This window comes from Podarcis cretensis (genome assembly GCF_951804945.1).
Source record: "Podarcis cretensis genome assembly, chromosome: 7".
In the NCBI taxonomy this organism is placed as follows: Eukaryota; Metazoa; Chordata; class Lepidosauria; order Squamata; family Lacertidae; genus Podarcis; species Podarcis cretensis.
The window spans coordinates 20,846,239-20,868,984 of record NC_137176.1 but is presented as its reverse complement, the minus strand read 5'-3'; the positions used below and the strand labels follow the sequence as shown (position 1 = coordinate 20,868,984).

The 22,746-nt window shown below is 41.7% G+C and overlaps 1 long non-coding RNA gene across 1 annotated transcript; it reads right to left on the bottom strand.

Moving 5' to 3' along the window:
• Positions 1–14,833: 14,833 nt before the first annotated feature.
• LOC307220995 lies at positions 14,834–21,824 on the bottom strand. The gene is made up of 3 exons (XR_013841261.1): positions 21,692–21,824; positions 19,194–19,338; positions 14,834–14,942 (listed from the first exon to the last, which is right to left on the bottom strand). It is a non-coding gene; the product is annotated as an uncharacterized lncRNA (long non-coding RNA).
• Positions 21,825–22,746: the final 922 nt, after the last annotated feature.

The window sequence follows — 22,746 nt, the reverse complement described above, 5'->3', positions numbered from 1 at the left end:
AAAAAAAAAATTATCTAGAAAGGATACTGTATTAAATTAAGTTTTAAAAATAATAATAACAACAACCATAAATGCACCACGGGGATGATGATGAAACAACAATAATTCTCTAGTAGCATCCTTAATTCCCACCCCCAGCCCCTAATTTGCAAATATCTTTCCATGGTTACCAATGAAAGTTCAGTGCAATCTTCTGCTGAAGGAACACTGATCTTGCTTCAGAATTTAGAGAGTAGGGAACTTGAGTGGATGACTGGGCGCTGGGAACAGTATATGCCCTTAACCAGTGGCTACAGTAGGAAGCACAATCTATTGTAGAACTGGTGAAGTGATTGTCCAGTGTGTAATTTGAGGTAGCAGTTCCTCAATAAAAACCTAAGGCATTTGAAGGGCAAGCATAAGGGTTCCAACTGAAGTATAAGTAGGTTCCCACAAGACAAGACACAGTGATAACAGCAAGAACCTTTAATGAACTAACAGAACTAGACAACAGGGACAAAGCAACTGTTTATACATGTCTCCCCTGCCATGAAGAGGTATAAAAATCTGAAATTAGCACTTTGAATTGAACCTGGAAACAGACTAGAAGGCATTGAAGATAGAGCAGCTCTAAATGTTGCAAACTGTATTTGACTTAGCAGTGGACATATCACTCTTCTTCTGGCCTTTGATAATTTAGCATTTATCGCTAAATCCATCCTATCCCATTTCTGCATTAGTGAGTGGAATTTGTAAGAAATAGAATAAAAATCGTCTTGACAATCTGCATATTAATATGCATTTAAATAATTTTTTAATCACAAAGTACATATTGTTAAATATGTATTTCATCAGTTATGTATTACAATTATGTATTACATCAATTATGTATTGCATCCCAATGTATGTGTTGATTAATGTATTTTGTTTTATTCTAAACTGCACGTTTGTAAACTCATTTCCACATGCTTTTTGAGTTGAGAGCTATATCACAAAACTTAAAGTTGTGGAAAATCTGAAGGATGCTTACATTCCTACCTGCACATTAGTCTGGGAGAAGCAGATCAGGTCAGCACACTTAGGAATTCACTGAAATCTGATTCCTCAAATATCCTTAATTTGACTTGTAGCTATTTGGGAGTACTTCTGGATTTTGGTATAAAATAATGAACCTAGAGAGAAGCTGAGTTTACTTTTAGTTGTTGCTGCTGAGGTCCATGGCAAAACAACCTGCTGCTTCAGTGTGAAATTCCACAGCAAATAAGGCCCGGCAACATTTCAGACGAAAACAAGGCAACCAGCAAAATCTAGAGTAGAAATGAAAAGCAAAATAAAAACCCATTGTCTAAATGTCTTTTCTTACTATTAAGAGGCAGGTAAGGAGTGACCTGAACTACCCTAAAATTTCTCAGTCTCCCCCCCTCCTCCTCCTCTTCTTCATCATCATCAGTCCAGTATACCTGAAGGAGCGTCTCCACCCCATCATTCTGCCTGGACACTGAAGTCCAGTGCCGAGGGCCTTCTAGCGGTTCCATCACTGCGAGAAGCCAAGTTACAGGGCACCAGGCAGAGGGCCTTCTTAGTAGTGGCACCCGCCCTGTGGAACGCCCTCCCACCAGATGTCAAAGAGAAGAACAACTATCAGACTTTTAGGCATGATGGAACTGCATCTGGAGGGTCAAAGGTTTCCAATTCATGCTGTAGGCCATTTTGGGATATTAAAATCATGGATGATAGTTGTTTGCCACCTGGTAAGGGGGAACCAGAGCAGTTGCCAGTGGGGCTAGGCCCTTCCTGGGTACTGAGGCCCCAACTGATATTATCCAGAAATGATGCTGGGTCATCCTTCTAAAATCCCAAATCACAAATGTTTTAAACATGTGGGTTATTTGTGATTATCCATGCATAAGGTTTTCCCCTGTGTTTAAAAGCAATCATTGCAGTTAAATAGTGAAACCTCCAGTGGATCCCTTGTGCAAAAGACAAAAATTATGGCACATTTCAAGAAGAAGAAGAAGGAGGAGGAGGAGGAGGAGGAGGAAATGATGACTTTTCTTTCCCTTTAGCATTTCATGAAAACAAATGTGCTTATTTTTCCTATCTCAGAACCAATTTGCCATGGGAAGAAAAAAAATATCACAGTTACAGAGAGAATTGTTTCTTAGGGACACACAGTAGAGCATATAGGCATAACTTCTTATCCTCTTGGGGCACAAACTGTAAATTAGGTTTTAACAGGCCAAAAGCAAGCAATATGCATTTACATAAAGCAAGCTTTAGAAATAAGGAGATTGGCTGCTTATGCACACCATGTTCAGCTAATATGCATTGTTTATAAGGAAAACATTAGTACAGGGTGCCATGAACTGTCCCTGAAAGTTTCGGGAATGGTACCAAATTAACATGGCAATCCATGAGGACCTGTTCTAGCTAAAATGGAGGTCAAAACTGCACATGATGAGTGGTTCCACAAGTCTTCTTCCATATACTCTACCTATCTGTAAGCAGTGCCCAGGGCTCATCTTATGTTCAGAAAGACCTGGATCCTTTGTGTGGCATTCTATGCCTTTTGGAATGTGCTCCCAATGAACTTCAGGCAGGCATTTTTGGTTTGGGCATTTAGGTCATCTGCCTACCAATACTTTCCTTGAGGGCTGATCCTGCTATGTTCAATTAATTAATGTGATCCCCTGAACTGAGACGTACATTTATTAATTTGTAAAAGTATTTGCGTACCGCCGTCTTACAAAACATCAGGGCAGTTTTAAAAGCTTTAAAAGCAGCACAGAACAATCATTAACATGACTGGTTTTTCCAAAAACGTTTTTAAACAACAGCATAGGCTTGTCAGAATGGAAAACAAGCCTTCAATAGATGCCTTGAATTGAAAAGCAAAGATGCCTGCCAAATCTCTGCTGGAAGAGTACTCCACCGCATGAAACCAGCATAACTAAATGTCTGTCTTCTGGCTGAGACCAGTTTTTTAAAAATATATTTTTATTAAACAATTTCAGCATAACAAATTATCAGTTTCCCTTCCCCCACATCCCTCCCTCTCCCCCCCCCCGGACTTCCCTCAGCTCCCCTCTCTGATTTCTTTGCATATATTGTTCTCCGTATGTTATAAAATTGTACCTACCCTTGCCTTATCTATCATGTGTTCAACTCATAAATTTGTGGATGTTTATTTAAAACCTGCCAAGGAGTCCAGATCATTTTGTTGTCTTTTAGGTAATTTGTTAAAAAGTTCCCATTCTTCCTTGAAGTCACAATTGTCCTTATCACGCAGTTTGTATGTCAATTTGGCCAATTCCGCATAGCTCATCAATTTTTCTTGCCACTGTTCTTTCGTTGGGATTTCCTCATTCTTCCATCCTTGTGCTAACAAGACTCTTGATGCTGTTGTAGCATACTTAAATAATTTCTTTATTTTTCTTGGCAGGTCTTGTCCTACAGTCCCTAAAAAAAATGCTTCTTTTTTTTTTTTAAACAAATGTCATTTTAAACATTTTTTTTCAGTTCATTATATATCATTTCCCAATTTTTTTAAACTTCTCTACATTCCCACCACATATGATAAAAAGTACCTTCTTTTTCTTTACATTTCCAACATATATTTGACTTGGTTTTGTACATTTTTGCTATTTGTACTGGTGTGATATACCATCTGTACATTATTTTCCTATAATTTTCTTTCAAAAGAGAACATTCTGTAAATTTCAGATCTACCTTTCACAATTTGTATATTATCAAATTGTATATTATGTCCTATATCTTGTGCCCATCTGATCATGACTGATTTGACTTCCTCGTCTTTTGTTTCCCATTCTAGCAGAATACTATATGCTTTCTTCAGCAGCTTCACTTCTTCTTCTATAACTTCCTTTTGAAATCTGGAAATTGTATAATTGAACCCTTTCTTATTATCTTCCTTATACATTTCATGTAGTTGTCTGTAATGTAACCAACTCTGAAAATGATCTTTAATTTCCTCATAGTCTTTTAATTTCCATTTCCCTTCTTGATCTCTCAGTAAATCTCTGTATGTAGGCCACTTCCCCTTTTTGCCAAGCGGTTTGAGTAACGAAGCTTCAATTGATGATAACCACCAGGGTGTTTTTTTGTTCTATTAAATCTTTATACCTCTCCCACACCCTCATTAGTGATCTCCTCTGGCTGAGACCAGTTAGTCCTCTGTAACATGGAAGACAATGAACAGTGCTGCTCCCAAGGATCTCAAAAATTGGGCTGGGATATAAGAGTTCAGGCAGTCTTAAAGGTATCCTGGACCCAAGTTATTCAGGACTTTGTATATCAACACAGAGCCTTGAATCTGGCCTGGTAGCATATGGGCAAGCCATGTAGATGCTTTAGCAAATGTGACAAATGTTGTAAGCCATCTACAATATGATATGATATGATGTTGTTCACTGCTATGATCCACCTCTTAGACTTTCTTTTGCACATAAATACAGATATGCAAATGAATTATTTGCAATAGTTTTCAAATAATAAATAAAAGCTAAAATTGGATGTGGGGGACCAGCAGATTTCTTCCATTTTTCTACTCAAAACTGCCCCACGCCACCTGCTTTTTTCCCAGTGGGGGGAAAAGTTAAATGGTCCTTGGCACTTTCCCCAATGAATGGGAAATCAGCTAAGGGTGATTTTGAGTGAACAAGCAGGAGAAAGTGAAAGAATCAATGATGCACCCACTGTTTTTCTATTCCTGATATCAGTGCCCTGCAGATGAATTTTATTATTATTATTATTATTATTATTATTATTATTATTAAATAATAATGATTCTGGCTGAATAAAAATTCTTGTTTCTCCATGAGCTGCCATTTTAGATGCTGCTCATCCCTGGATCCTGCAAGTTGCTCTTTGACGTCTTCCAAGTTCAGAAAGCAGTTTGGCAGGTAGGTACAAAAGCTTCTGGAAAGGGGAAAGGGGTTCCTAGTTTCCCCTACACACCATCCTCCCCCCCCCCGGCCAAAGAAACCACATTTGAACCCAAGAATTCAAATACCCAGATGACTCAATAGTCAATCATTTAAGAGCTGGACCATAAAGAAGGCTGATCGCCAAAGAATTGATGCTTTTGAATTATGGTGCTGGAGGAGACTCTTGAGAGTCCCATGGACTGCAAGAAGATCAAACCTATCCATTCCGAAGGAAATCAGCCCTGAGTGCTCACTGGATGGACAGATCCTGAAGCTGAGGCTCCAATACTTTGGCCACCTCATGAGAAGAGAAGACTCCCTGGAAAAGACCCTGATGTTGGGAAAGATTGAGGGCACAAGGAGAAGGGGACGACAGAGGATGAGATTGTTGGACAGTGTTCTCGAAGCTACCAGCATGAGTTTGACCAAACTGCGGGAGGCAGTGGAAGACAGGAGTGCCTGGTGTGCTCTGGTCCATGGGGTCACAAAGAGTCGGACATGACTAAACAACTAAAGAACAACAACATACCCTTTTAAAATGCGGCTCTTTGGGGTTGGGGGTATTAATGGGTTGTTGTTGTTGTTTTTATTATATATACTGTGGTTTTTATGTTGATATTTTCTGTGAACCGCCCTGAGACCTCCTGGTATATGGCAGTATATAAATTGAAGAAGAAGAAGAAGAAGAAGAAGAAGAAGAAGAAGAAGAAGAAGAAGAAGAAGAAGAAGACGTCTTCCCACTCTGTACTCAACAATCAACATGCCATGACGTTCACTGGGTGACTTTGACCAAGCAATAATGAATCTTCCTTTACATTATATATTTACAAAGGGGTTATGACATAAGCTCCTGTGGACTGGAACCCACTTCATCAGATGTGTGCAGTGTTATCCTCAGTTAAAAGCTATGTCTGCCTGGTAATATAAAATAAAATGTAAGCAATAAAGTCAGAGGGTCAGTCTCTCAGTGAAACCCTGAGGTCTTGGAGGAAGAAAAAATAAATATCCCAGAAATATGCTAACTTGCTTTCACAGATACCCCACAGTTCCAGATACTGAACTACTATGTTTCTGAGCATTTTTCATGGCCCTTATTCATGCTTCTCTGCCAGATTTTGACATATGATGAACATAACTTTCAAAAAATGCTACCAGTCCACAAGATTAGATAGATCCTTACCACCCAAATGATAGGTTACATGGAAAACGTACTTCCTGAAATTTGGAAAACATTGTATTTGCCAAGATTTGGCTTCAGATTGTCTGTTGATTGACGAACAAATTGACACCATTAATGTCTATCATTCATTGATGGCTTTTTCTCTCCCCCCCCCAACTGGATAATTGCGTGTTTCGGTGAGTTCTACATAACAGCTATAATTTTCTTTTGTTGGTTTATTATATGGGGGCTGCTGTTTTATAGTGTGCATTGTGCAATTCTGCCCCACATATTCATGCAACACCTAATGGTATTATTTAGGAATAAAGGTAAAAAGACAAGCTGTAAGGCTAATGATAAGTTGGTTAAATGCAATCAATCATGCACTCTCGGAGAACCTCTCAACAGTCTGCTCTGCATCTTTGTTTCTTACATGCTGACATATAGCTAGGAGGAATGTATCCAGGGAGTAAAAATATGAAGTGCAAATTTCAGGAGAAAGGCCGCAGCAAAGAAGCAAATTTCAGATGTACAAAATTCCCACAAAATGGAATCTGCAGGAATCTGCAAGTTCATTGGAAAATATTGTGCTAAATTTCAGATAGGGTTGAAGCTAGCCACATTTAATCTATAATACTGCATATGAATGTTGTTTCTCCAGGTCTGTAGGGCTATTTGGCAATCGTAGCAATTCTAAGCAACATCAAAGCTGGAAGATGAGAAATTTGGAGGATTCTATCAACAGCAACAACACTGTCAATTGTGATACCAGCATCACACTGGTTTTTCTCCTCTGTGTCTCAAACAGTCATAGTATAATCCCCTCTAATGGAAGCCAGTAGCAAAATTCCTATTGAATTTGTAATTGCAAAGGCTTTCTGCAGTAAACCTGCACTTTGGTTTTTAACTGGACTGAGGAGTTGACATAACTGGTAGGTATGCTAGGTAATCATTATTTGTATTTAAACAATTCATATCCATTAAACTATAAAATCAGATTTCTATAAAAATGGCTGCTGATTATATATATATATATATATATATATATATATATATATATATAGTCTTCAATAGGTGGTAGAAATCCAATAGGCATAATCTTCTTTATCTTTCATTTCCCTGACCTTCACTTTATGCTATATGACATAAATACAAACAGTTCTACTCAGCCACAATTTTTTGCTGGTTGACCTTGTGCCAGTGCCTGTCTCTCAACCTAACCTGCCTTACAAAGTTCTTAAGAAGATACAGTTGGAGACACCATCCTGAGCAACTTTGAAAAAAAAGTTGGAATGAACATGTAATGGGTAATAATAATAATAATAATAATAATAATAATAATAATTGTCCAGTGCCACCTTAGAGACCAACTAAGTTTGTTCTGGGTATAAGCTTTTGTGTGAATGCACAAAACAAATGTTAGTTGGTCTCTAAGGTGCCACTGGACAATTTTTTATTTTTATTTTTATTTTTACTGTGTCAGACAAACACGTCTACCTACCTGAATATAATGGATTAATGATGAAAGTTCAAGGACACTAGATCAATTCATGTGCACCTGAAACAATGTGGTTGCCATCAAGAACATCATTGCATCCACGAGACTGGAACTACATTCTGCTGCAGGAATAATTCAACCTGTCCCTCGGTGGGTTGCAGAATAAGTATCTGAACCGATCCCATAAGCATTGGCGGGATATATATGGGATCAGTTATCCCCTGAATGCAAGGCATTGGTTTTATCTGTCTTTAGTTTTGGGAAAGAAAAGGCCATTGCAGTAAACAACCACTGTGCATCACAGAATTTGGATGTACAGTCTATTCGATTATTTTATTTTTATTTAAGCATTTGTGCATCGTATTTATTTATTTGATCAATTTGCATACCACCCTTCATAGATCTCAGGTTGGTTCACAGCACCCAATAACTTAACATTATCTGAGCAGTCAGCAAAATAATATACAAGCAAAACTGGTGAGCAAATAATTACAACAAAAGTTGGGGAAGTTGCAGCAGAAAATAATATAAAATGACAAAAAAGGTCTAAAGGCAGGGCTTTTTTCAGCTGGAACTCGCCTGAACTTAGTTTCAGAATCTCCTAGGTGGGCGGCATTGCCGGTATAAGAGAACAAGGCAGGCATTCATGGTGATTTCCAGCACCTCTTTTTCTAGAAAAATAGCACTGACTAAATGGTGAATAAAAAATATTGAGGAGGGAAGCTTGGGTGCCCAAAGAACCATTATTAAGTGTCTGATGAGCCTTTCTGACGAGGACATTCTGTAACTGGAGTGTGAACATTAAAAAGGCCCTCTCTCAAATAAGAATGGTGGGGGGGGGGGGAGAGAAATCCAAGTAAGTTTGCATGTAAAAGCAAACCTACCAACTTTTCACACCCTGGAACAATAAGAGGACTGAAACGCAGCCATCCTTCAAAATTCACGGCTCTGGATTTTGCAATGCAGCTCTTCTGCCAAGTAAAGGTAAAGGTAAAGGTAAAGGTACCCCTGCCCGTACAGGCCAGTCTTGACAGACTCTGAGGTTGTGCGCCCATCTCACTTAAGAGGCCGGGGGCCAGCGCTGTCCGGAGACACTTCCGGGTCACGTGGCCAGCGTGACATCGCTGCTCTGGCGAGCCAGAGCCGCACACGGAAACGCCGTTTACCTTCCCGCTGGTAAGCGGTCCCTATTTATCTACTTGCACCCGGAGGTGCTTTCGAACTGCTAGGTTGGCAGGTGCTGGGACCGAGCAGCGGGAGCGCACCCCGCTGCAGGGATTCGAACTGCCGACCTTTCGATCGGCAAGTCCTAGGCGCTGAGGCTTTAACCCACAGCGCCACCTGCGTCCCATCTTCTGCCAAGTAACACATGCCAAAAATTCTTAAGCTGTGGAAAATAACATGCAGAAATGCACTATCCTGAGGAAAGTGCTCTGCAAAAAAAAAAAAATGTACCGTAGACAAAATTGCTGACAAAAATGTGTTTATTAGGATATAGTTGCACTAAAATGCTGGTGAATTCTCACACCTTTTTTTATTAGGAATAAATAGCACCTCATCTCATTTGGTGGGGGTCTCTGAGGAGAGGCCACTAAAGATGTCCTCAGGGTTTTGGGTGGGTATATATATAGGCCACACCTATATAGGATATATATAAACACACACACACATTTCCGAGCACAATTCAAAGTGTTGGTGCTGACCTTTAAAGCTCTAAATGGCCTCCGTCCAGTATACCTGAAAGGGCATCTCCACCCCCGTCGTTCTGCCCGGACACTGAGATCCAACACTGAGGGCCTTCTGGCGGTTCCCTCATTGCAAGAAGTGAAGCTACAGGGAACCAGACAGTGGGCCTTCTCGGTAGTGGTGCCCACCCTATGGAACACCCTCCTATCAGATGTCAAGGTGATAAACAACTACAGTGGTACCTCGGGTTACATACGCTTCAGGTTACAGACTCCGCTAACCCGAAAATAGTGCTTCAGGTTAAGAACTTTGCTTCAGGATGAGAACAGAAATCGTGCTCTGGTGGCGCGGCGGCAGCAGGAGGCCCCATTAGCTAAAGTGGTGCTTCAGGCTAAGAACAGTTTCAGGTTAAGAACAGACCTCCGGAATGAATTAAGTACTTAACTCGAGGTACCACTGTATCTGACTTTTAGAAGACATCTGAAGGCAGCCCTGCTTAGGGAAGTTTTTAATGTTTGATGTTTCATCGTGTTTTTTATATTCTGTTAGGAGCTACCAGAGTGGCTGGGGAAACCCAGCCAGATGGGCATGGTATAATAAATATTATTATTATTATTATTATTATTATTATTATTATTATTATTATTATTTTATACCTTCCTTGCCATGGGATTGTGATCAATGAAGTTTTCCATTGGGGGAGGAGTGACTTTTTTAGATTTTGCATCATCGCTCATACTTTGCATTCGTTAAGGTTCGATTTCAATGATTAACATCTCATTTTAAAGGTTCTTGGCTAACAAGGCTTTCCTGGAAAAGACCTTTGCATTTGATCATCCTCCACAATCCCAAACCCTAGATGGACTCATGGTCTGTCTCAGTTTAAGGCAGTTGTGTGTGTTTTCTATCCAAACCTCCCATTTATTTATTTATTTATTTATTTATTTAAAAAAGCATGTTTTTTCTTTGTGAGGTAGCGAAAACACTCACAGTGACTGAACAGCAATTAATTCTTCTTTTTTTTTTAAAAAAGTATCTGCTGGCACTTAATGCTGTTATATTTTCACACTCTTATTGCAAGCTGCTATGGCTTATGGAGACAATATTCACATCCCATGGGAGGCCATGCAAAATTCTACATGATATCTAAAGATTTCTTTAGAGTTGCTCATTTCTCTGCAGTAGTAAATTCACCCGCCAAGATATCCAACAGGAAAGAAGATGACATCAAGAGCAAAACAGCTCCGCGAGAGAATTTAATGTCACAATAATTACATGGTACATAGTGGAGGCCACACGACGATTAGGAATCCTAGCACAGCTAATTAAGCAAGTCAAAATTGCTGCTTAAAGTAGTTTAATGTGCAAGATCACGTGGCTTCTGGATCACTAAGTACCATGAGGAATGCCCACTTGCAACAGAATTGGAAAACAAAAAGTGATCTCAGGCACGGTATGCCATTGGGTTGCACATACAGAGCACCCCCTGACACATGCACATCAAAACCTCCCAGCTCTTTGACTACAGTGCTGCCAGCATCTGACCTGTAATACCATTAGAAGCTGGTTTTCTGCACTCTGACCCTGGAAAGGCTTTCTCCGAACTCGCTGCCATTTGGTAAAGAAGCAGCAGCAGCAAAACACTCCTTTAAAATCCCCTGTGCTGCTTCATTTGTTGTGCATAGGCTTCACACAATAAATATCACGAGGCCTGGGGGTAATGTTATTTGGAGACCAAAGAAAAAAAGCTGAATGAACAAATACAACAGGACAGCCCTACAGGTAGTAGTGGCTGACACACATATTAGCTCGCATCAGAGGCTGAACCATCAGAAAGCTGTCTTGGAAGGATATAGCAACCTCTTGGCTTTAACAAAAGGGCTTCGTATATTTGTTGTTCAATTCACCAATTGTTACTATTCTTTATTTACTGAACTTATATACTGTCTTTCTGCCACCCAAGGCATTTTGGGTGGCTTACAGTAAGTATCACCCACTCTTCTGTTTTGGATTCTGTAGACGTGGAGCTCGAATTTCATGGCCCATTCTTTGAGAACCCACTATGGGGGGAGGGTAATACTATATGTGGCCACAGTGACATACACTGGTACCTCGGGTTACAGACACTTCAGGTTACAGACACTTCAGGTTACAGACTCCGCTAACCCAGAAATAGTACCTCGGGTTAAGAACTTTGCTTCAGATGAGAACAGAAATCATGCAGCCGTGGCATGACGGCAGCGGGAGGCCCATTAGCTAAAGAGGTGCTTCAGGTTAAGAACAGTTTCAGGTTAAGAACAGACCTCCAGAGTGAACTAAGTTCTTAATCCGAGGTACCACTGTACTTGGGAACTGTGGCACGCTGTGCAAGACCAAAATTTGGTGCGCACAAACCCACCCACCATTGTCCTGCCATTGCAAAAGCAAGTAAGGAGGTGTCCAGCTTTGGGAAGGCAGCACAAAGGCTCTGACAGGGTCCTAGAGCCCTTCCATCACCTCCCCAAAGCTGAGAACATGCTAACTACGCTTTGGGAAGGAGGCAGGAGGAATCTAGGGTGCTTTCAGGGTCCTCCTGCCTGCATCCCCAAACAAGTGTTTACTAGGGTTTGGGAAAGAGGTGAGAGGACTCTAGGACCTTTTCAGAACCTCACATCTCTATTTCAAAGCTCAGTGTCTCACTTACCAGACTTTGAAGAAGAAGAGAAGAAGAGTTTGGATTTGATATCCCACTCTATCACTACCCTAAGGAGTCTCAAAGTGGCCAACAATCTCCTTTCCCTTCCTCCCCCACAACAAACACTCTGTGAGGTGAGTGAGGCTGAGAGACTTCAGAAAAGTGTGACTAGCCCAAGGTCACCCAGGAGCTGCATGTGGAGGAGCGGGGAAGCGAACCCGGTTCACCAGATTACGAGTCTACTGCTCTTAACCTTTGAGACAGTGCCTCCTCAACTCAGTGCATGTGCACCCCTTGCACAGCCCAAAATCTGCCCTTGGTGGTCCTCACCGCTTCCCAAGGGAAAGAAAGAAGCATGCAACCTTATGAAGAATGGTGTGATGGCCTAGGATTTGGACTCAGAGGCCGAACCTGAGGGATCCCAGCCTGCACAGGATTCCCCGCCTCCAGAACCAGCTGAGCTGGGGCTGGGGCATGAGCCTGAAGGGTCCCCACCTGTGCTGGATCCTCAAGTGCAGGCATCAGCGGAATCTGCTCTGGCTCCTGAGGTGATGGAGGACCCATTGCCTGCAGGTGCTCCACTCTCAGCCCTGTCAGAGGAAGCTGAGGTTGCCTCTGGGTCCAGTAACCCTCCACCCCCCATGTTGGTTAAATGTTTAGTTGGGGTTGGCGGTTATTTTAATTAGGGTATAAATGTAAACTGTTTTTTGGTGGTTTCTATTGATTTATTGGTTTGTTTATTGCTTGTATAAGGGACGCAGGTGGCGCTGTGGGTTAAAGCCTCAGCGCCTAGGACTTGCCGATCGAAAGGTCGGCGGTTCGAATCCCTGCGGCGGGGTGCGCTCCCGCTGCTCGGTCCCAGCGCCTGCCAACCTAGCAGTTCAAAAGCACCTCCGGGTGCAAGTAGATAAATAGGGACCGCTTACCAGCGGGAAGGTAAACGGCGTTTCCGTGTGCGGCTCTGGCTCGCCAGAGCAGCGATGTCACGCTGGCCACGTGACCCAGAAGTGTCTTCGGACAGCGCTGGCCCCTGGCCTCTTAAGTGAGATGGGCGCACAACCCCAGAGTCTGTCAAGACTGGCCCGTACGGGCAGGGGTACCTTTACCTTTACCTTTTTATTGCTTGTATAGGATTTTTTAAAAAAATGTTTGATGCTTTGTTATGTTTTTATACATGCTGTAAACTACCCAGAGTGGCTCAGGAAACCCGGTAAGATGGGCAGGATATAAATTTAAAATTTAAAAATTATTATTTACTCAGTGTCCCAATTTCAGGAAATTGGATGGTTGGCAACATTTGGACTTAAAATGACAGCCTCCCACCTGTATTTGTGTGGTATCAAACTGGTTTTCCTTGCATTATTAGAGACATGACTCAGACAACCTGCAGTGATTTAGACACTGACTTAAAGAGGTACCAGCTGAATCAGTAGCACTGTTGTCACTACTCAGAAACCACAGGTATGGGTCCTGATTCTGAGTCAGCAATCAGAGACCATTAAAATCTAAGTGTCAGGGACCATGCTGAGGAGGGCTGCACTGAGGAGGCATGGTGGGAGCCTCCCCCTACTCCTGCTCCTCAATCTTCCCAGAAGCAGGAGGAAGTATAGATTTGGAACAGTGGTTTGCAGAGGGACATAGTTCTGAAGGCAGAAGCTGGGAAATACTGGATAGGGAACAGCTAGGAGAAGAAACACTGGAAGAGAGAGAGAGTTAACAGATTCAGAGTCTCTGGACAGAATTCCACTCAGCCTAAGGTCAAGAAGAGCTCAGAAAGTGTCAGAAAAAGAAAGCACAAAAAGGTACAAGCTCATTTTACAAGGTGTAGGAGTGACATAGATTAATAGGGACAGAAGGGGGTGTGAACCTTAATTGGGAGCACCGCCATTTCTAGGAGATACGTTCTTTGTTCTCTCGCTGTGGTTATTAAAGTTTCTAACTGCTAAGGTGTTTCTTTCTTTGATCTTCTTATCTGAAGAGCACTGGAACAAGGCGAGTGAGGGGTGCAGCCTGAGAAGGGGGTGTTGCCAAATGAGAAATTTTGGGGGGAGGGGAGGGGAGGAGAGATAAAGACACTTGGAGGACTGAGCTTCCTTGATTCTTTTTTTAAGGCAAGCCAACCCTCAACCCAAACCTGAAAATTTCTAAGAAATTCACCCCCACAATGTTCCCCCACCCACAACAAATCCAGACAAAATTGTGCACAGCACTAGTTCTGCGTGAGATTATAGGAAGCCATTCGTCCATCTCACTTGGTATTGTCTACACAAAGTAACCTCGTTTTCCTGGGCTCTTAGGAAGGAAGTCCTTGCCCCACCCAACCTGGAGACGACAGGGATCAAACCTGGACCTTCTGCAGGCAGAGCAGGTGCTCTGTCACTGAGCTGCGGTCTTCTCCTTTTGCCATTCTCAGATTTCTGCTTCTTGATCTTTGTGTGATCAAACTGCTCGCACATTGGCAAAGCTAAGTAGGGTCTAGTATGGTTTTATGCTGAGATTCCTGCATTGCAGGAGGTTGAATTAGATGACCCTTGGTGTCCCAACTCTACAATTCTATGACGCCAGGACACGTGTTGCCTTTCAGATCCTTGCTCTAATCATTTACTCCACTTCCTATTGACCCACTTCCTACAAACTCCATTCTGGGCTCATGCTTGCCAAGATTCCATGAGTACTTTAAAAGTAAATAGTGTGTGTGTGTGTGTGTGTGTGTGTGTGTGTGTGTGTATTAATGGGGCTTCACGTACCTTCTTTCATATATTGACTTGTGATGGGTGAAAATACATCCAGCAGAGGAGAGCTTTCTGTGTGTGCTTGCATTTGCGAATTCAGATGTGGCCTATAGGCATCTCTCTTCTCTAAATTAGCTGTACTGTATGCCTGTTCTTTCAGGACTGCCAAAACACAGTAGGCCTTCCACCACCAGAAAACTCATTACACTGTATCAGAGAACAATGTAGTCATCCTCAAGCAAGGAGCATTACAATGAGAAGCAAAGAGCTGAAGAGGCAAAAGATAAACACAGAAAAGAAGAATGTAGCAATTTTAATTAACGGAACAGCATGGCTTAGACAACTTGGTAACGATGAGCGAACTAGACTGCTTTGCGCACACAAACACACACACACACACACGGGTTGGTTTAAAATCGAATGCAAAGATGATTTTTGAACCAAAGGGAACCAAAGGCTGGGAATGAGTCTGAGCAAACTGTAGGAAAGGAAGACGGGACATTGATATAAAAATTGCAAGCACATTTTAGCCATTCCTGCTAATTATTGGAAAAGATTACAGCCACTGGGCTACATGAGGGAAACAGACATAATGTATCACTGTTTGACAGCACTGGCTTAATTGAAATACCCCACTCAGAAAGCCTATGTTTGCATTGGAACAGCTATGGGGAAATGAAGATCAGTAGGGAAAACACCCCATGCAACAGAAAATTGAATTGATTTTTTTATTTTTTTATTTTATTTTTTGCTTCAAAAGAGATTGTGCTTAAATCTATTTAGATAAGTTTAGACATAAGGGAAAACACTCTTAAAGGGGTCTTAAAGTATGCCAGTGGTAAACTCAGGAGCACTTCTTTGGTTCTTCAGCTTTGTTGTTGTTGTTTAGTTGTTTAGTCATGTCCGACTCTTCGTGACCCCATGGACCAAAGCACGCCAGGCACTCCTGTCTTCCACTGCCTCCCACAGTTTGGTCAAACTCATGCTGGTAGCTTCGAGAACACTGTCCAACCATCTCATCCTCTGTCATCCCCTTCTCCTTTCCCAACATCAGGGTCTTTTCCAGGGAGTCTTCTCTTCTCATGAGGTGGCCAAAGTATTGGAGCCTCAGCTTCATGATCTGTCCTTCCAGTGAGCACTCAGGGCTGATTTCCTTCGGAATGGATAGGTTTGATCTTCTTGCAGTCCATGGGACTCTCAAGAGTCTCCTCCAGCACCATAATTCAAAAGCATCAATTCTTCGGTGATCAGCCCTCTTTATGGTCCAGCTTTCACTTCCATACATCACTACTGGGAAAACCATAGCTTTTACTATACGGACCTTTGTTGGCTAGGTGATGTCTCTACCTTTTAAGATGCTGTCTAGGTTTGTCATTGCTTTTCTCCCAAGAAGCAGGCGTCTTTTAATTCTGTGGCTGCTGTCACCATCTGCAGTGATCATGGAGCCCAAGAAAGTAAAATCTTTCACTGCCTCCATTTCTATTTGCCAGGAGGTGATGGGACCAGTGGCCATGATCTTCGTTTTTTTGATGTTGAGTTTCAGACCATATTTTGCACTCTCCTCTTTCACCCTCAATAAAATGTTATTTAATTCTTCCTCACTTTCTGCCATCAAGGTGGTGTCATCTGCATATCTGAGGTTGTTGATATTTCTTCCAGCAATCTTAATTTCGGCTAGGGATTCAAATTAATTTGCACAAATTTGTGTATTGGCAACACAGTTGTACACATGACTGCTTAAAAGCAAGCCTCATGTGTTCAATGGGACTGACTCTCAAGCCAGTGGGTACAGGCACGAAGCCTGAGAATGTCTACTGATTCGGGGGAGAGTTTGATAAAGTGGTCATTGATGCTAACCATGCAATTAGCATAACAGAGCTTGTTGTGATGAAAAACAGCCTCATGTTAAGTTATTTAAGTGATAAATAATAATTAATTTGCTTTTCTTATAGCGATTTGAGAATTTTGGTGGCAATAATGATGGCTAACCTGTTGTTCTTACAATAGCTTTAGAATCCTGGTAGTGGGGTGACAGGAGCCAGTAAAATTACCAAACAGATTCTCTTTGCTTAGAATACTCTTTACAAACACCTTCGCTTTTACAGTCTTCTTCAGTAGATACTGGCTCAATATTGTGTTCAGTCTCTCCAGATCCAAGTCTTTTCCTTTCCTTTTCTTTGTCTACATAGTTTCTGTCTCTATGACAACCTGTAGTTGTTGCCATCTCTTTGTACCTTTTTCTGCAGATTGTCTGATAGAAGACAAAACAGCTGCCCCATCAATTAGCTCCAGGAACGTTTATTCATTGGCCTAATTGCATACAGAAGGGCCGTTTCTCAGTGGCAGAATATCTGATTTGGCAAGAATAAGGTCTAGGTTCAATCTCTGATCTCTCCAGGTAGGTCCAGGAGAAACCCCTGCTGAAAACCCTTAGAGCTGCTGCCAGCCATCACCTAATTTGGAGTAAGACAGCATCCCACACTTGTGTGTTTAAATTGGCAGTATTTTCTTTTAAGTCACTCTTGGTTGGTAAATTTATAGCACATCAACAACACGCATAGCTTGAAGTAGCAATTTCTTGGACAAATGGAATCAATCGCCTCACTACCGAGAGCATACAAGGAGTACACAAGGTTTTGCTTCTGCCCCTCACTAAAAACCTCCCAAAATGAGGTGTCAGGCAATAATCAAAAGTGACTTCATAAAATGTGCTGGAGGTAGGGATAGAGGGATAAGATTATTTTAGTTCGGCATTCTTTTTTTATTTTTTGGCATTTAGATACATACTCAGATAATGTTGATCAAAAATACATGTTTAAATATGCATTTTATCTCAGTGGATTCATTTTTTAAAAAGCATTTCATCCTAAAACATACACTGCATTTTGATATTATTTTTGAAGCAGGAAAGGTATTATAAAATTTGGAGAAGTGTGAAGTGTGAAAAGTGTGATCACCTCTCCTACTGGGCCGACATCTTTCCACAAGGGCCGACATCGATGCCGAAATCCAGCATCGCCTGAGCTCTATAAGTGCAGCTTTCTCCCAGCTGAAGTGCAGGGTGTTTGAGGACCAGGACATACACAGGGAAACCAAAATGCTTTTTACAAAGCTATTGTGCTATCAACTTTACTCTACGCTTTCTGCAGATTGGTGCTTGCTCCAAAAATGCAGGTTTTCCTGGGGAAAGCACCAAGACAAAAACAAACAAACAAAAACTATCAGACTCTGAGCTTTAAAGTGTGGACCTGTGCCTGAAAAGTGCAGTCTGGATGAGCCCGTAACTGTATCTTGAGGGGAAATGTAGATGTTTCATTTGTGAGTGTTATGAAAAGATTTTGACTATGAGAACCATATTGCCTCTGGATATATATTTAACAATTTGCACTCTGATATTCGCTGATGTCTACAGGGTAGATGAAGATGATACACTTTTGTGAGACAGTCCGTAAATACACAGGGAAAGGAAATCCTTTCTTCAAAGAAGATGCACTCTGAATTGGAATCACGTAGAAAGGATGGGTTGGGGAACAGAAGGTAGAGTGGCTCAGTTCACAGCAGATCTGAGAATACGTCAAAGCTCAAAGAGAATAGAATGAGTCCCTTGATTATTTCATATGGAGTCCTTGGGTATCAAAGGGAAGGCTCCTGCTTGCTCAACGGTGTGTATTCCATTCATTTAATGATAGGGGCATTTTCTATTCTATACAGAGGTCTCATATCTGACTGATGAAGGGGGAGCTCTATCACAAAATCTCTCTCTCTCTCTTTGTGTGTATGCAAGGGGAAGAAAACAATGTAATTTGAATATTAGCACAGTAATCCTAAAAATATGGGCACACTGAATGATAGATGGCAGCCTTTACATAATGACAGATTGCTTATTGGTACTAATACTAACCTAGCAGCTTTCTGTTTTAACTCCAACTTACTGGAATTGACATTTCTTATTTCATGTAGGGAAATTATTTCCTCCCTCATCTCTGTAATGCCTCAAATCTTCCTGTTTACCTGTCCAGCCTAATAAGAACTGCCTTAGTGGAACAGGAGAACAATTCATGGATTGCTGATTGAGTCTAAAAGCTATTTCAGACATGTATGTTGTGCATTGCTTGAGTTTTCGACACTCTGTTATTCTGCAGTTTACAACTTTCAGCTAAGTGTGTGAATGGACTGCACTGGAAAAAAGGAGTTGGATCCAGACTAACACTATGCATCTGCACTAAACATTGAAAGCAGTATAATGCTCCTTGAAACACTAATGCTCTCCTTGGTTCCCCCTTCTAAAAATGGTCCATTTTAGAGCCAGTTACCTGTTGAATCTCTGGCCAGACTCACTAAGATTCACTTTTACTGAGTTGCGTTTTCAAGCTATACCGTCCACCATCCTGGACAGACAATAACATACAAAGGTACAGGATACTATACTCTGTAGATGTGGGCAAGCAAGGTTGGAAGACATCTTGCACTATTTACTATTTTGACCACTATACATTGGACCCAGGAGGCAATTTCTTACCTTACCATCCGTCCAGGAAGGATGTCTATCCCTGGCATAGAAGGTCCTATGGCTTCTTAGCAATGTAAACACTTCAATGACTCACAAATTCACCCTTTTTGCTGTGGTGGCAAAAAAAAAAGACCCTGGACAATACAACAGTGAACTGTAAGGGAGACAGAGAGATATAAATAGAGATTGTTATTTGTGGTGTGGCACCCCTTTTGCTTGTATTTAGTTTTGATTCAGATTTGTCACAGCCAATGGCTAGTACAATAAAGTTATTTGGATGTGCTTAGGGGAAAATCTGTGATGCTGTGTAGGTGGAACACTATATGACTGTAGTGTGGCACCCTACAAGCAATCTGAGGCATATTTCATCTACGGATGCTTTCTGTATCCACCATCATCCCTTTCGTCCTCGCTGTGATGAGCCGTTTTGCTGGTGTTTTGAAAGCAAGCTTAGAAGATTTCACTTTACATTCCCTCCTATATCGATCAATTTGTAAATTTATGAACAATTTCATGCTCCATTATTACAGAACCTTGGGTGGATTAGGAGCACTTTAAAGACCTTAAAAAAACCAAGATGGAATTGTGACAAATGCAACAGCTCATGACCAAAGAGCCTAGAAATGGGCAGGAGAATAATGGAGACCCGCTAGACAGTAGATATTTAGCAGAGTTGGGGAGCACTGAGGGAGATTAGAAAAGCTTATTTTCAAGCATCCTCATTTCTGGAAAATATTATGTTAGAGCTCTTCTCTTAGTCTGACCCAGCTGTCAGAGAAGATGGGCTTCTGAATTAAAATATTTCTAAATACAAACAAGTATTGGGTGTATTGAGTAGCTTGGAAATGCTTGCTAATTTATTAATCCCCTCCTATTTTTCATAGTCCTCAAGCTTGCTGTTTTCCTATCAAAATACTGAAAATCCTCTCAAATCGTAAACTTGGTCTGTCACAACCACAGTCTCTATGTGAAATAATATACAAATGACTTGATGTTTCTTATTTAAAAAAAAAAAACCAGACACACAAATAAAATGAATAAATTTTCCCCATATGTATTTTATCTGTCACTGCGAAATGAAGGAACCTGTTCCATATGCAGAGTCTAGGATGACAGGAATAACCAATCAGATTTAGACTGCACTTTTCCATTTCTCAACAATGGTCACAGTTAAGGCCTCAGTGAATAGCTTTGATTAATAACATTCTCTATATTGTATCATTTCCTGCACAGTACCTCATCAAAATGAATAACTTCAGAAGGCAGCTCAGAAAGAATTTCAGGTTTTGAAAAAGAGAGAGAGAGAGAGAGAGAGAGAGAGAGATATCTATCACCAAAGATCAACTTTGATTTATTTTCTTAATGATAGTCATTCAACATGATGCTGACCAAGAGCTGGCAACTATGGACAAAACTAGCAGTCATGTGTCTTCAAAAGGTTAAAAGCAGCTGAGGAGATGCTATCGATTTTGGGGCTGCAGCAGGGGGCCCCTGCAACTGTTTCTTGAAAATGTGTTCCTCCCCAAGCAAAAAGAAGATTTGATTGGGAACATGGCGGGTTCAAAGGGTGAAATGGCTCCTTCCTGCTACCCCAGTCCAGCTGCTGTTTGTTACAATTAAACAACCGCTCATTGTGTGGTCATCCTCACATTTAGTTTGGCCCTATAAATAAACCCTTAAAAACTGAAACTATACAGATATACAGATACTGCAAGTCAGGCCAGACACGATCTTGCAACACTTCCAGAAAGGTTTAATGATTGCCTGTGATGAGTCTCAGAGGGAAGAGTGTCCCATCAGAGGTGGACTTAGATGTCAGGGACTGGTCAGAAGAGAAACGGTGGAGACCACCTCCCCATCCTGACCCTTCCAGGGAGAAGGAAGAGGAAGACAGTATAGATTTACAACAGGGGTTTGAGGGAGGTCACAGCTCAGAGGCAGATGAGGGGGAAAGTTGGGAAATCATGGGAGAGCATTCCAGACCCACCATCTCCCAGAACCCAGCAAGCCTTAAAAGTAGGAGAGCAAAGAGCTCGAAGACAGAGGGCATTTAGTGGCACACATAAAGGAAGTGATGAGGTTGAGGAATGAGGAAGTGGGAGAGACAGGTGGTGGAGATTCACTCAGGACAATGCCATTATCCAAGAGGCTGAGTTCTATAGCTTCTCTCTGTAAAGTTTGAAATAAAAAAGGACTGTATGAAACTTTTCCTTGTCTTTATACTATTCTGGGGAACCAGCCTGGAGCCACTAACAGCACCCTGACAGCAGGGAGCAGAGAGCAATAGCCATTCAAATTACCTCCCTTCCAACCTTTCTTGAGAAAGGAAATGTGGTCGTATGAATCCATCCCAAAGTCACACATAAAGTTGATTATTTGATGGGTACAGAGTTTGCTAATGTATATCTATTGGTCTCAACTTGGTGGGTTACAAACTGGCAAACCAATCTAAAACTTTTCCCCGATACTAAATGTTAATATATTCCCCAAATAAAACTATTCATCACCTGCTATGGAGATCCATCTTGACAGGGCTGAGATGCAGTCTGACTGTTAACTGTTTCTGGCTTTACCAAGACTTAAAGCAGATCCTCTTTGTGACATCACACATGACATCAGAATGGCATGTTTGCATTCAACCTAGACTATCTCCATGCCAACAGCAATGGCCAGTAAACTTCTGCAACCAAGAAACCGTCAGCCTGACTACCCAGTTGTTTCTGTCTAGACGTTTATTTTTTGCTCTCATAATCAAAACCTGAAGAAGAACTGTGTATAATGTGAAAACCTGCTTCCACTGTTAAAGAAAACTAATTGTCAGGGACTGGGCAGCTGGGAGCTGCTGACAGCATCCTGACATTAAGGGAGCGTGACCAGTTCACTCATATGGGGCATGGAGCCTCAGGGATGGTGCAGGAGATGCCACAACTATGATTTAAAATGGAGCAGAAGGTGGGGGGGGGGACTAGGCGTCACACAGGGCACTGCTGAAATTTGAGCCCCAAAGTCAGCCACTGGCTCCATAACTGGCTCAATAGCAGCCATGAAGAAAGAATCTCTGCATGCCCTTGTTTCAGGCATGGATACAATAATCACATGGATGCTTGTAGCAGACTTCAGGTCTGATTCATACCATATTAATGGAAAGGTGCAGCTGCTTCTACAGTTTTCCCATTACAGGGTGAATCAGATGTAGCCTTTTTAGCCTCGGATGAGAAGAGCTTTGCACCCGGGATGAGGAAATGGGAGTCAACAGACACTCAAGGAATAGTTTCAGAGAAAAAGCTTTATTTCTACCATCCGGGCTGGTAGAAGGAGCAAGTGTGATAGATTCACAAAACAAGCGCGAGTTCACAGCCATTTGCACAGAGCATATATTCCCCTTCAGTTCCCTCCCCTTTCTCCTCCTCCTCCTCAAGAGTCCTGCCGCATGTTGAGTTTCCTGAGCATGTCTTGGGACTCTTGTGGACGCTTGGCGCCCTTCCCAGGAGGGGATGAGAAGCCAAGGGGGTCGAGGAGCCTTGCGGTTCAACGTGTCCAAGATGTGTTGCAACTAGAGTGA